Raw genomic sequence first — 13,703 nt, 5'->3', positions numbered from 1 at the left:
CATCGAATCTATGCCTAGTATGGAAACGGCGATTTAATTTATCAAATTCGTAAATAGCAAACTGAAAATTATCAACATTTCCATGGTGCACGAGTCAGATTCTCGAATTGATTTTTAAGAAACTAAGCAAGCATCTAGGAACAAAATTAACCCCTCTCGTCGTCTTCGCTATTTACCCAAAAATACTCGATTTCGTCAAACAAAGATCGTGCCAAGAATGAGGTATGGTTCGTCGCAAGACGTCGGGTTCGAAGAAATTTAATTAACGCCACGTAACTCGGATTCGCGAGTGGATTAACACGTTCGTCGACAAAAGGCCGGGAATATCGTAACGAGATTCTTAAGATTCCGTCGTCGAGCGTCTCGTAGACGAGTCGAGGGAAGACCAAGGGCGGCGAGGTCCGGGGGATGAAAGTTCCTTAAGCGCATTTGTACTTTTCGCTCGGAACTTTTGATGTGCACCCCAGGGTGCTCTCGACCGCGCCGAGGGGTGACTGTCTCCTAGCTGCAGCCACGCGCCCCGGATCTTACAGCTTTCCCTTCTTTTTTTTTTTTTGCCCATCGGACGTTTCTTCTTTGAGCGGCCATCCAGGACCCGTCAGACGCCAGACAACGTCCTGAATTTCCACGACTTTTCGCTCTGGTTTCGAATATCGGGATACTTGATACTTTTCAACACGTGGCGGAACTAATTACAAATTTCACAGTGTTTTTTAATCAATTTGTAATTTGTTACGGTGTTTATTATTATATTGAAAGAGAATAGCGTAGCGCTTTCGTGTGATTTTTCCTGTAAATTTGATTTATACCTTCATTGCTATCCACTTCGAAAACTTTGAAGCATATCCAGTGGTTAACCTCTACCGATTCAATTCTACCTTCTCGTCACGGTATTTCCACGTTTATTGCGCGAACAGTTTTTACGCCACCGGCACGATCCTTGGAGGATTTAAAGTTGCAACTTCTATCGACGTTCCACAGTCCAATTCGGGCCGTTTTTCCCGCGGTTTTTCTACATTCATCGCGCACCAGTTTTTGACGCTGTCCTCTACAATCCTTTCAGGATTTAAAAGTTGCCGGTGTCGTTCGTTCTTGCCAACTCAATTCGCTTTTTCTCGATCCACCGCTTTGACGTTGTTTCCCTGCCATCCTTCAACGGTACATAGTTGCAAATAAATTTCCATTTTGACTTTATCGCGTTTGTTCGTGTACACTTCGCTTCGGTGAAATATTACCGTGTTCTTCGTAGAAAGTTGCAAGTAAAAAGGATTGAAACGCGAATGTGTTCGGCACTTTCCAAACTGTCCGAGAAACCGGAACGAGCAGACACAATGGAAAATAGTTATAGGAGGAAAATAGATATAGGAGAGGAGGATTCTGAAGGAAAGGGTTAACGCCAGCTGGTGTGGCGGGTCTCCGAAGAACCGCAACGAGCAGGAGTGGACCGAAACGTTCTATTCCGCTTCTCTATTCGTCGTTCGATCTCGCGACGTTCTCATTTCCTCGAAGTTGCGAGTGTCGTTCCGCTGCCGCGAGTTGCAGTCGCATCGAGAAGAGGAGAAGACAGGACGGGCCGTGTTCCCGCGGGGCGCCGGCTTACGTTTCCGCGTCGCGTCGCTTCGCCTCGTAAATCCATTCTGCAGTTGGCGTTTCACGACTCTGCCGATACCTAGAGTGTTCATTAGAACACGCCCGTATCGAATTCGCCGGAGCAGCGAGACGTTGTCGCGAATTACGCTCGGTGAGCAAGAAAATTCGTAGCCTTTTCATCGCGAAAATCAAAAGCTAAGCACACCGTCGACGTCCTTTTTTCCACGATTTTCCGTCAGCATTCACGGGATCCATCATCCATCGTCTACGTTGCTGGCATACGAGAAGGGAGTAGAAATAGCTAACGAAAGCGAGATCGTCCAGCGAGGGGTAGTTCGCGGAAAGGATGCGGCTCGTTTCGCAAGGAAAATTGCTCCGGGGTTGATGCGCGTGGAATGGCGCAGAAACACGAGCGCGCCAATCTCTAATCTCGTTTTCGTGAAAAAGGAAAGCCCGGCAACGTTATATTCCATACACATCCTTAAACATGACCGCCTGCAGCGCGGCCGCGATCATGTATTATGCATTTGCCATCGCGAGACGCGTACGTGCGCCTCCTCGACGCTCGTGTACGCCTGGTCCGCCCGCGTCTGATCACGCGTCTGCGTGCGTCTACTTTCTCCGCGCGGAAAACGTCAAGGACGCCTGGACGACGATTTCCGTTACCCTTTTTCACCCTTCGTTCTTTTCCTCTTTCTACCGCTCGAAACCCGGAAAACGAAGAAAGTCTAGCTCGACGACGCGGGGTGAGGTAAAAGAAGTTTGAAGTTTCATTGGCGACGCGTTTAGAATTTAGACTATTCGATGGGTCGGGAATAGAAATATATTTCAACTCGTATTTTATTATTAATCTTACCCTATGAAAATTCCCAGCGAAACTCGAAGCGACTCGGCAGAGTGGCAAAGTAAAATAGATGGGAACGATGATCCGTCTTGCCGTTATTCATTTGAATACGCGAAATGGAGGAGAGAGAGAATGAAACCGAGATTGGCTGAGAAAAGAGCGATGAAAAAACTTGCTACACCTGCCGGCGCAAAGTGGAGAAGATAACTGGGACGAGATCCTGAAACTCATAAAACGCATTAGGAGGAACAAGGAGGTACGAGGGAGAGGGAAGATTCCTCGGGGAGGATGGTAAAAACGTAAATTGACTACGAGACAAATTGCCTTGAATTAGGTCGAGTCTTAGCTCGTCCGCTTTAACAGGTGAAATAATACTTAACGTGTGGTTCCGTTCAAGGACCAGGGGGGTGGTTCAAGAAAAGTGGGAACGACATTGTCCAAGAAGACGCGAAGGTAATTTCGTCCGAAAGTCATTTTTCATTGAGAACGATCAAAGAGCTTCCTACTTTGTTGGATGATCCTGCGATAAAACGAGCAACTTTCTGCCGTATTGTTTATCAAAGCTATCAGTCGTGTTCATTTGTAAAGTGCGTTCTCGACGTTTCGCTAATTTCAACGGAAATTAATTTTGAATCCGCTTTAATCCCGTTCTATTCTTATACGCATTGAAATTGAGAAAACAAAAAGCAAGAAATTAATCTCACAGGAGCTTCGCAAGATTTTACCGTTAAGAGTCCTTTCGCGAAAGCTTCAAAAGGTATCGTCTTTGTCAGATTGTTACATTTTAAAACGTGACCCACATAAGAAAGCCGTTCGTATTGCAAATTCATACGATACACCCTTTCACCGGGGAAGAACACTGAAACATCTATCGCTTGTATGGCTTTCAGGCTGTCTGTTTGGAAGGAAACCGGTGACAGTCGGTGAAACTCAAATCCCAGGATCCCATAACGTCAATCTCTATTCGAGTAGCTGTGAACAAACCTTGGCGAAGTTGCACCGGGGGTAGGTGAGTAAAAGAAACCTAAGATTCTATATTTTACCATTACAATTTAATATTACCATTATTGTCACCACTGTTTTCCTAATTTGATAGCTAAGTTTCATTTAATCCAGTATAAAAATAAATCAGCTAAAACGTCGAAGGGATATCATTTTCATCTTTGCAATTTCAGCCGCGTTTCAGAGCAATTATTCGACCGAGATCGTAATTCCGCATTTGTTTAATGGTTTCACCGGCGTACGTCCAGCTTCCAAGCGCAATATGAAAATGATATTCTTTTTTTTTACCTCGGTGTTGTTTGCACTTCGAGAAAAACGTACGCAACCGGCCGTATGTAATTAATGTAACTTAACGCAATGCGGGGCTGTTTGTTGGTGAAAATTCTCATTTAAAAAAACGCGAGGTACGCGGTAGCGTTATAGACTGCGCGACGCGTACCGCGTATAATTGTACACGAGGGTAAGAATGAATAATACACGTCTAATTTCGCTAATAATACGCGGCGCAACACTCGACCCTGCCGGCTATTCAATGTTTCATTAGCTCGCTGCTTTATCCCGCGTTGGTATCGTGCCTTTTTATACAGCGATTGCTTCGACATCGAAGCAATTTCAAAGGCGAACGATCAAAGTCGTCAATAAAGAATCGCGTCTATTCGATTCAATCTTCGAAGTTTCCAACGAAGACAATATGGGAGTTGTTTGAAACACCGAAACAATCGCAGCTGCGCGGTATGGCTCTTTCAACTTTTTAAATAATTCACTCGAACAGAAACGGGGAAAGGTACGTACGAATCTCTTGAAATACTCGAGATTAATAACCGAGTACATCTGGCTGGGAGAACGCAAACGTTGTACAGATAGTTGGAAAAAAAAAGATTCGTTTCGAAGAGTGTTCTACTAGGAAGGCTAGCAGGAATGGTACTGTTATCTCGAAATCGCGATTGCGCCCATTTCCACTCCGCAAGTACACAAGCTATCTGCATCGAATCGCGCGGAATTGCATGCAGTTGTAGATCGGGAAGAGTCGAAGAAAAGGAAAGGAGACGAGCATATTCTTCGTTCGATCCCGTCTCACGGAATCTCTTTAACGAGAACCGATAAAACGACTTGGAGACGAACGAAAGTTCGCGTGTTCCCGAGCGATCCCGCGTTCCATTGGAACTTTTAAAAAGGATCGCCCGAGACGCGAAACCCGTCGGGGACGTTCGCTCGAACAGTTGGCCGAATTTATTTCGATCAACGTTGTTTCGAGTCTCGGTTTACATATTCCCGCGGATAACGAGGCTCGATTCCTTCGCGAACTCCTTCCCTCGATCCTCGCGTTATAACGTTATTATCGTTGCACCGTCATTGTTACATTTTATTATCGCCGCGGAGGCCCGAAAACGGACGGTTAACGAGGGAATATCAAAACGTACGCGGTTACGTATAAAATCGACGCATGCGCCCGGTTTAATGGGAGCCCTTTTCGAAAAAAGTTTCCTCCGCGCAACGGCGAAGAATAATCGACCCATATATTTAAACTCCGGCATAAAAGTCACGCTGCGAGCCGAGGAACAGGGGAAAAAAAAGGAATGACGAGAGCAGTTAGTGTCGCTACATTTGTGGGGAAAGAATGAGCGATCGTAAAAGTCACCGGTACGAGGCTCTAATATAGCGAACGTGGAACGTTGAAACACGCGCGAGGATAAAATCGTTCGAAGCAGAGAGTATCGCGACACGTTTCGGGAATCTTGAATGAATCCCTGATAGCTCTTCTATTGCGAGTGAAACAGACTTTCGAAAGTGCATCTGTATGCAAGTTGAGCTAAATGAAATTTCTCGCGGTTCTATAATTTTCAAGTTTTCTACAAAGCTTCGGGTGTAAATTAAGGCGAAAGCTATCAGTTCGGCAAGTTAATTAAAAGAGACCACTGAAGCGGACGCGTTGTATATTCGGCAGTTTTCGCGTCACCCTTCGCGGAACCGCGTTCCTCAGCTCGTTTGACAGATGACAATCATAAACGAATTTGACGCAATATATAGCGGTCGTCGTCGCGTCTTCTGATCAGTTGATGGATCGTAATGATCGAACAGGTTGACGTGACATCGGCCAGGGATCTCGTTCGCCGCGACGTATAGCGGTAAATAAATTTCGGACCCGGTGGATCCTTGGTGTCGCACCTTCCAACCGGGCTTATCTCGAATAAAATTAACGCGACGTGTACCAGCCGTCGCGTCGCGTCGAGCCGGCGGAAGTTGTCGGATGTTATCATCGATTCTCTTCTGTACGAGACACTTCACGGTGTAAGTACGGTATTAAGGCTGATTCTCGTGTTCCCGTTGCCCTGTCGTTCCGCGATAAGCTCCATTTCTTTAATAAGCCGCCCTTTGAAGATACTCGCGTCTGAAAAGGACAAAGGGTTAAGTTAATCCGACTGTCTTATCGACCAGACAGCCGTGCGATTGCGATGTACCCTGTTTCGAATCCGTGTCGGTGTCATTACCATGTACGCGATGTACTTTGGAATTGGAGACGATCCCTGTGAAAGGATTAATTTGAATACATTTCCTCGTATTCCGCGCTGAGAAAATAACCGAAGAAATATATAGACGGAAAAATTTATCGCTACGTCAATTCCAACAAATGATAATGTAAAGACGTATTATTACGAATATGTTAACATATTCAACAAGGAAGCGCAGAATGAAAAATATGGAGATGAGCTTCGATTAGGTATTCAGGAGTGTGCGCGAAAAAATTGATTTCACCCGATTCATCCCTCGATTCATTTCATCGTCCAAGATTCACCGTTTACGCGGCATCGTTTCGATGCGTCCTGTTTACGAACGGGTTGGAGAGCCCTTTGATATTTTAATGTCGACGGCCGCATTTGGGTCATCGAGTCCGGCGAACGGGCAAAAGGGGTGATTTCCGCGAAGAAAATTTCGAAACTAGCGAGCGACGATTTCGGTGAAAGCGGCGTTATGTAAACTAGAGGCTTCGGATAGAGGTTCTTTGCATGAAAAGGTGGCCATTTTTCAGTCGTGACAGTTCGCGAGCACCGTGTACGATGATCGTTTTCCAATTCGTTTGCGAACTGGATCACGGCTGGCCGCAGCTTTTTTGCATCGCCACGGGATCGAGCACGCTCAGCGCGGTTTCACGCGTGATTAGAAGCGTCGAACGGCTGAAATTTCGATCGAGAACCGTGCTCGACGAGCGTTCCGCGAAAATTCGCAAGCGAGAACAACGGACGGCTGAAAATTTCCGATTTTCCCGAGGATTAATACCGAGATCTATCGCCTCGCTTTTCCATCGATTTCTTTCGAATTTTTTCACGTTGCGACGATTCGTACGATTTTTCACTTCCTGCCAGCTAGTTTCTTCAAGAATATTAGTGTTAGAACGTCGAGATAAAATGGAATCGTTTTGAAAACCTTGTAGATGTACAAGCTATAAGGAAGCAACGTTCGCGCTAATTCGATTCCTTTATCGTTTCCAATCCTTTTTTCCTCTATGATCGATGTTCAGTATCGAGTAGCTTAATACATCTTCATACATCAAAGTACTATCCACGGATAACTACCGAAGAACAAACTTTCATTTGTAACTTTCAAACATCGTACGGAATTCCCTCTCGCAAATTGTATCTTGGAAATCTGCTCTACAAGCTTCTTAAACTTCTTCGAATTTGTAATATTAGCAGAAATTAAACGAAGAAAGTACCTAGAACAACTGGTACAGTATTCGAGAATCGTTAGATAAAGAGAAAGGAACGAAAAGCAGAAGAAAAAGATTGTGTAACGTTATCACGATGACTGGAGCGTTTAATTCCAGCTTGAAACGTTCGCGTTAGACGCTAATAAAACGACAGCCACCCCAGTTTCATTTGGGAAATGGCCGCGAAGCAAGACGTGCCAGACGGAACACAGCTTTCCGCGACCAGTGTATCGTTTTCGCGTAGTTAAATTCCAAGCCTGCTCCTCTTGCTGGAAGCTCATGAGATGGCAATTTTCCAATTCGTTTGTCGACGATCGTTGCCTGGTTGATTACTCTCGCATCCAGAACGTTTCAATCCTCGATTCTTCGTGAAAGAACGCACGTCGAGTCTGCGTCGATTCGACGCGATTTTTCCGTATGATTGAACCGTTCATTCCAATGCTCGACGAGGGAGACGCGCAGTGTCCTCTTGTAACAAACGATACGTTTGTCTTTCGCGTATGCTTCAGACGAAAAGGCTCGACGATCGTTCGAGTGGCTTGCTCTCTTGTCGATTCTTTCAATACCGAGCGCCTCTGTTATCGTTCCGGTGTTTTACAGCTTGAAGAAAAATTATTCCCTTTTACCATTCGAATTGTATAATTCGATGATCGATAAATTCGATCGGTCGGAATGGTAGTCTTTGTATTGCCCGCGATCGCGAAACGTAATTGGCGAACCGTGTATTCCTCGGCGCGAACCCGTTCGCATTCTGCACGGCTTGCGTTTCGCGCTTATCGTCGCCGCTCGTTCGAGATCGAACCCTGCTTCCTTCTTATCTGCCCCAGCGCGCAAACACGAGATTCAAGAAAACTGACGAACCAAGATCCCGCCTCGTTTCGCTCCCACGAATCCTTTATCGGTTAACTCAAGGTCTTAACTCGTTCGCGGTCCGACTCGCAACTCGCTGGATGTCGATGCTCGAGAGATCAAAGATTCCTGCTATCTATCTTCAGGAAGAAACGTTCTCCTTGGAAAATTATTGTGTCTCCCTTCGGTTCCTCGGTTCGTCTATTGTTCGTGGCGCATTGACCTAGTGGTCGAGAAGGATTTCCAGCAAGCGTCTAGCATTCGTCGTGGCTTTCAGATATATTTCCTTCGAACGGAAGTGGCTTGTTTTCGTCGGCGAGGAAAAAGCTTCGTGGGGAATGACAGAAATTCCGTGCAACGATGCTCTCATTGTGTACGAACGTATAAGTAAAACGTTCACTGCCAATTCTCCAATAGTATGACTGTACTTTTCGGGGAACATAAATGGCCATCACAATAGGAACGTCTATTTTATCGAGGTACGCCAGTGTGAGTTGATTAATTAGGAATTGAAGTGAAACGCGGAGAGGGGTTCCATTCTTCGGTATAGTAGATACACCAAGAATCCATCCGGAAGGTCGGCGACGCACGGGACTTAGATTCTGATCCTCCCCTGTCTCGAGTGGAATTTAGATCTTTGGCTTTCAATACTAGCTTTTGTTTGGTAAGAAGACGTGCTTTTCGTAAATAATCGTTATCATTGACGAAGTTTGTTGCTTCGAAGATCATTTCGATTCGAGAGACTCGAGAAGTTCGTTCTTAAGATTAAACGAAGTCGTCCGAAATGGTGCAGCGAGTCGAAGAGTTTCGTGGTGTATTTTAATAGGAGGCCCATATACGCACCGATACTCGTCGGTTCGCGTCGTTACCAGTCGCTTGAATAATACATGCCGCATATATTGAAAACGAGTCCGGATTAAAGCGACATCCGGGACCTGGTACCTGGACCTTTTGAGAATCATATCGAAACAACAGAGCGCGATATCGCGTATCCTTATGGCTGGTCCCTCCACCCTTCTAATTAATTGTATCTCTTGCCACCACCGGTCTAACGATCTCGAATGAGAATAAAAAAATGAAGGCAAAGAGATCGGCTCCAATATTCCCTCGATCGAACACACGTCACCAACGACATCGTTCGAACAGCTCTAACCGGAACACGAGATATCGGTCGGAATCCCTGGCAACGTCGTCGACTCCTCCTCGTGTTCTCGATCTCTTGTACTCGCGAGGGTCCGCGCCGCCCACGCAGCACGCTCGAACACGGTCTTATGTTATGCTAATAACACCGGCGAAGCGAACATCGGCCCCCGATACCGGCTCCGCTCGGATAAGATAAGCCGAATCTTCGAGCAGGACCGGGCCGTAATTAAGGTGTCCCCTCCCGGATCGAGCGGATTTCTTCTCGCGCTTCCTCGGTCGCCTAACAGCGTCGACTCCTCGACGAAGGGATTTCGCTGGGGGAACGAAGGGAGCTCTCTTTTCTCGAGGATCGGTTCGCCTCGAGATATCTTAATCGACGCTATTTCCCTCGGTCCGCACTCGAGCGAGGAATCTGCCCCGGCGCGAAAGATGGAACTCCCGGAATGCGTTCCAGGCTTAATTAAAGACTTAATCGGGCTAATTATCGTTACGCATTTTCGCTGAGTCGCTGCGATGCCTCGAGAAGTGGTTGACGAGAAGGCGCGAGAAACGAGACATTTTCTTTAGAGAAATATAGAAAATACCGAGTCGAATGCAAGTTTCTACGCGGAAAATTCTTAGAGTTTTCCTTCTTTTCCAAAGAAACTTTATCCTTGATTCGATGAAACAGCAAGAATACGATTCCGATGCGAGGATAGTCGATGACTTTCGTTGGGAATTGGTGGAAAATTTTCAACAAGGTGGCGCGAGACGAGTCGTCGAGCCAGCGCACCGCATGGAAAAGAAACGGGGAAAACTCGAGAGCACGTAACCTGGCACGGAAGGGACGAAGGGGTTTAGAAACACGAGAGACAGGGAGCAATATCGATGCAATATTGCCGGAATATATAGGGAACGTCTATGCAACGCCGGTCTCGAACGACGAAGCGATACCGCAAACCGTTTCTATAACTCATGCCGCTGAAAGAAAGGAAGTCGAGGGGAGAGAGAGATCGTTCCTCTGTTTCTATGGTGGAAAGTTCACGGGGTCTGGTACCACCCACGTATACTGGTTTCGCTTCTTCTCGCTTTTGACGACTCGTTGCCGCGCGCCACGACCACAGACAGACCGGAAATTTAGAGCCGCGGATCGGTTCGTGTTTGACTGCTGAATGGATCGGTCGAATTCTGCGGCAAGGGCTGGGTCCATTCAACCAGAGATATCCTGGCCACGATGGAATCGCAGGATTTTTGGAGAATTTCTTTTATTCTTTCAGGGGAGGGGAAAAAATCACGAGCTTCGGTAACTGTAGCGTGCGTGATGCCGGAAATCGTGGCCAGTGGTGCGTGAGTTTGATAAATGAGGGTCGAAATGGAGGAAGATGGACATGGGAGAGCTTGGATTCTGACGTTTTCTCTACCATATCGTTCAACCGATAACGAAGATCGTTCTTGCCTAAAGCACCCTTGTCATAAAAATGTTGAATTTACCTTCTGTGAATTATTTATCAAGTTGGTTAATTATTCAATTAATTCGAAAATGTTCTAACGAATTAGTCGAGATTTAATAATGCGTTATAAAATATAACTTGAATAGGATGGTTTCATTTTGTCCGGCTACCAGGGTATCTATAATCTAATGAAAGATCAGTTATCAATAATTAAAAGGGATGTGGTTAGAATAGGCGACGAATCGATTTTCCTTTCGGTCTCGGTCCGAAATAAATTCGCGGTTAACGTTTGTACCGTTGCTTCAGACGAGGGTTGCCACCCCTGCCGGCAGCCGGGGGTCTGTCGTTGGCCCGACATTCTATTTACTCTGGAGACGCCGATATTATGCAATCGATGGCGGTCCCGTGTCTTGGCTACCTCGACCAGAACCACCCGCTACGTGTTTTTCTATGTTTATTTATTCGTTGCTTAACCCCTTCGTCGGTCAGATTTGAATTCGTGTTTTTTCTACGTTTCCCTCGGTCATCGATTAACCGACCACCGATTCGATTCCTATTAGTCTTGTCACTGTGATTTCTCTGCTTCTCCTGAATAATTGGGACCCTGAAGAAACTCCGCTTGAAATTTAAATTACTCTCTCAAGTATATGAGGCAGTTTCACTGAAAGTTGTAAAATGTATGTTTTTATTGTACGCCATAAAAAGAGAATCGTGTTTATCGTTTTCCCTGGTTCTCAGTCAAAACGTAGCTGCAAGTTGGGGATGGTTTTACAACCCCAAAAATTTGCAATTACTATATGAATTCGATTCTTTCGTACCTGCTTGTGAAGAGAAACGAAGTAACAGTCATCATTCGGAATAATCATGTAACATGATTATGTAATAATCAGAAAAATAATCCTTGTTTTCTCAATTGAAACATGTAAGGAAGATCAAAAGATCAAATGTAAATGGTTTTTAGCGAGGAAAGGAAAGGAGGCAATTTAAAAGGACGATCCAGGGTTTCGATGTTAGGAGAAATTACATTCCTTATTCTGGGACCACTTTCGGTAATCGGTTTTGCATTAAGGACAAGGCTGGATCAATTGAGGGGGTGGTTCCGGCGATTTGCTGGAGGCTCTGTCGCTTCGCGGTAATGAGAACGCGGCAAAATGGTAAAATCAATTTCGATTTAGGTTCCGATCAGATTCTCCCCCTTTTATTTCGCGACTACGATCGAAACGGCACACTTCGACCTATAATATGCATGCAAATTCGATGGATTCTCGTTCTTGGCTTGCAACAACCATCGAACCGAACATATTTGAACATGTTTCTTTGACGTACACCACGCATGCTTCCTGATAAATGATCAAACAATGTCAGACACGGTGACCCGTCGGTCGAACCGCTGTCCCTCAGAAAGAAATCCATCTTTCATAGAAAAATGTCAAATAGAAGTCTCCCCGGAGCCATGATTCTATGTACGATTAAATCATTCCTGTCCTCGATGATGCTTTTTATCCTTGTTTACAAGATTTAGTCTCGCACTTGGTAGCACTTTACGATTAATCATAAATTATAAGAATCACATTCTGTCGTCCAAACTTTTCAACTTTTAATTGATCACCTAAGTAATTTCTCTGTAACCTTAGATAACACCAGTCTTAATACATCATAGTTAAGATATCAACGACAAAAGATTATCTTAAAGGAGTCGAAAAATTCTTCTCTAATTAGAAAGGAAATGACAAATCACGGGGAGTCAATTCGAAGAGACAGGACACGCAGAGATGAACGAGCTCGTAAAAAGGTGGCCACGTCGAGAGCGGTCGGTCGTTTCAAAGCGATTCATTTAATAACCATTTAACCGATAACAGGGTGGAAGTAGCGGGAGAACAGAGTGATAAATATAACAGTGGCTGGATGGAGTTCCACCCCTGTCTGAAGTTGGACGCGGATATATACGAGCATAAAACATTAAACACCGTGGGGTGGCCGTTCACCCCTCTCGAGCATCCCCTTTTCGGCTTTTATTGTTGCACTTACCCCGTGAACGCGGCTCCTTTGATTCTTTTTTTCCAGTCCTTCCGACGGAATCATCGACCACCCCACGTTTTACCTAACAAACGGTCCAGATCAACCCTTTTATTTTTAATTGAATTTAAACGTCGCCCACGTAACTGGCGAAACCTGAAATTACAATTCGACTCGATCGAGACGAGCCATCAAGTCGTTCGGCATATGCGTGCAATCACGAATCGTCCAGCGATGCGTGCACTTCCGCATGCACGCATCTCCCCCCCTCTTGGGATGCACGCAAGCGCATCCCCTTCGTAGGCGAATCGCGGATCGATAATGTTATCGAGCCGACGCGATTCCTGCCACGTGTGACAGCTCGATTCGCAAGTCTATCTACGGATTAATCGATCTTCCACCAGTCATCTGGACTGGTGTTATCAGTATTCTCGTGAAGGGGTTGTTGTTCTTCTATCGGACGCGTTTTCTTCTTCCGAAAGAGTGATTCAGAGGGCAGGGAATCAACTGCAATTGATCGATCGATCATTCGTTCAGTCGTGATTGTCTCTGGGAGTTGATTAACTTTGAGCGAGTGTATAGATTTGCCCTCTGCACTTTTGAATAATTAGATTGTAACTTTATTAATTATATACCTACTGTCACTATAATTTGTTATCACGCGTCGAAGAAGAATATCTAAAATTCTTGGGGGATTTGAAACACTTTGGGGGAAAAATTGTAATATTTCAACAGGATTATGCAACGGTATCGAACATATCTTCGCGTGCCAATGTTACCTTTATACGGTGTTCTTTTTTTCACGGAGTCGTGGGAATGCTGGTAATGGCGGGGTGAACGGCATTACCAAGCCGCCGACATGGATTAATGTTTCGACGGTGTAACCCCGCTAGATGTTTTCCCGTTTTCTATGCAGATCCTCGTTGAACACGAGCTTCAGCTCGAGAGTAATGAGAAGCAGCGCAATTTTTCCTTTGGCGAGTCAGTAAATGACGATGATGGGGAAGCGTTTGAATAGACAAACGAAGCATCCTGCGAACAAATTACATTCTACGTTTTTAGTTCACTTTTCCACGAGATATTATCTTCTTTTCACTTTCACCATCGGATGCGCGACGCGTTT

The sequence above is a fragment of the Osmia lignaria genome, chromosome 2 (genome assembly GCF_051020975.1).
Source record: "Osmia lignaria lignaria isolate PbOS001 chromosome 2, iyOsmLign1, whole genome shotgun sequence".
Classification (NCBI taxonomy): Eukaryota; Metazoa; Arthropoda; class Insecta; order Hymenoptera; family Megachilidae; genus Osmia; species Osmia lignaria.
This window is presented reverse-complemented; position numbering follows the sequence as displayed.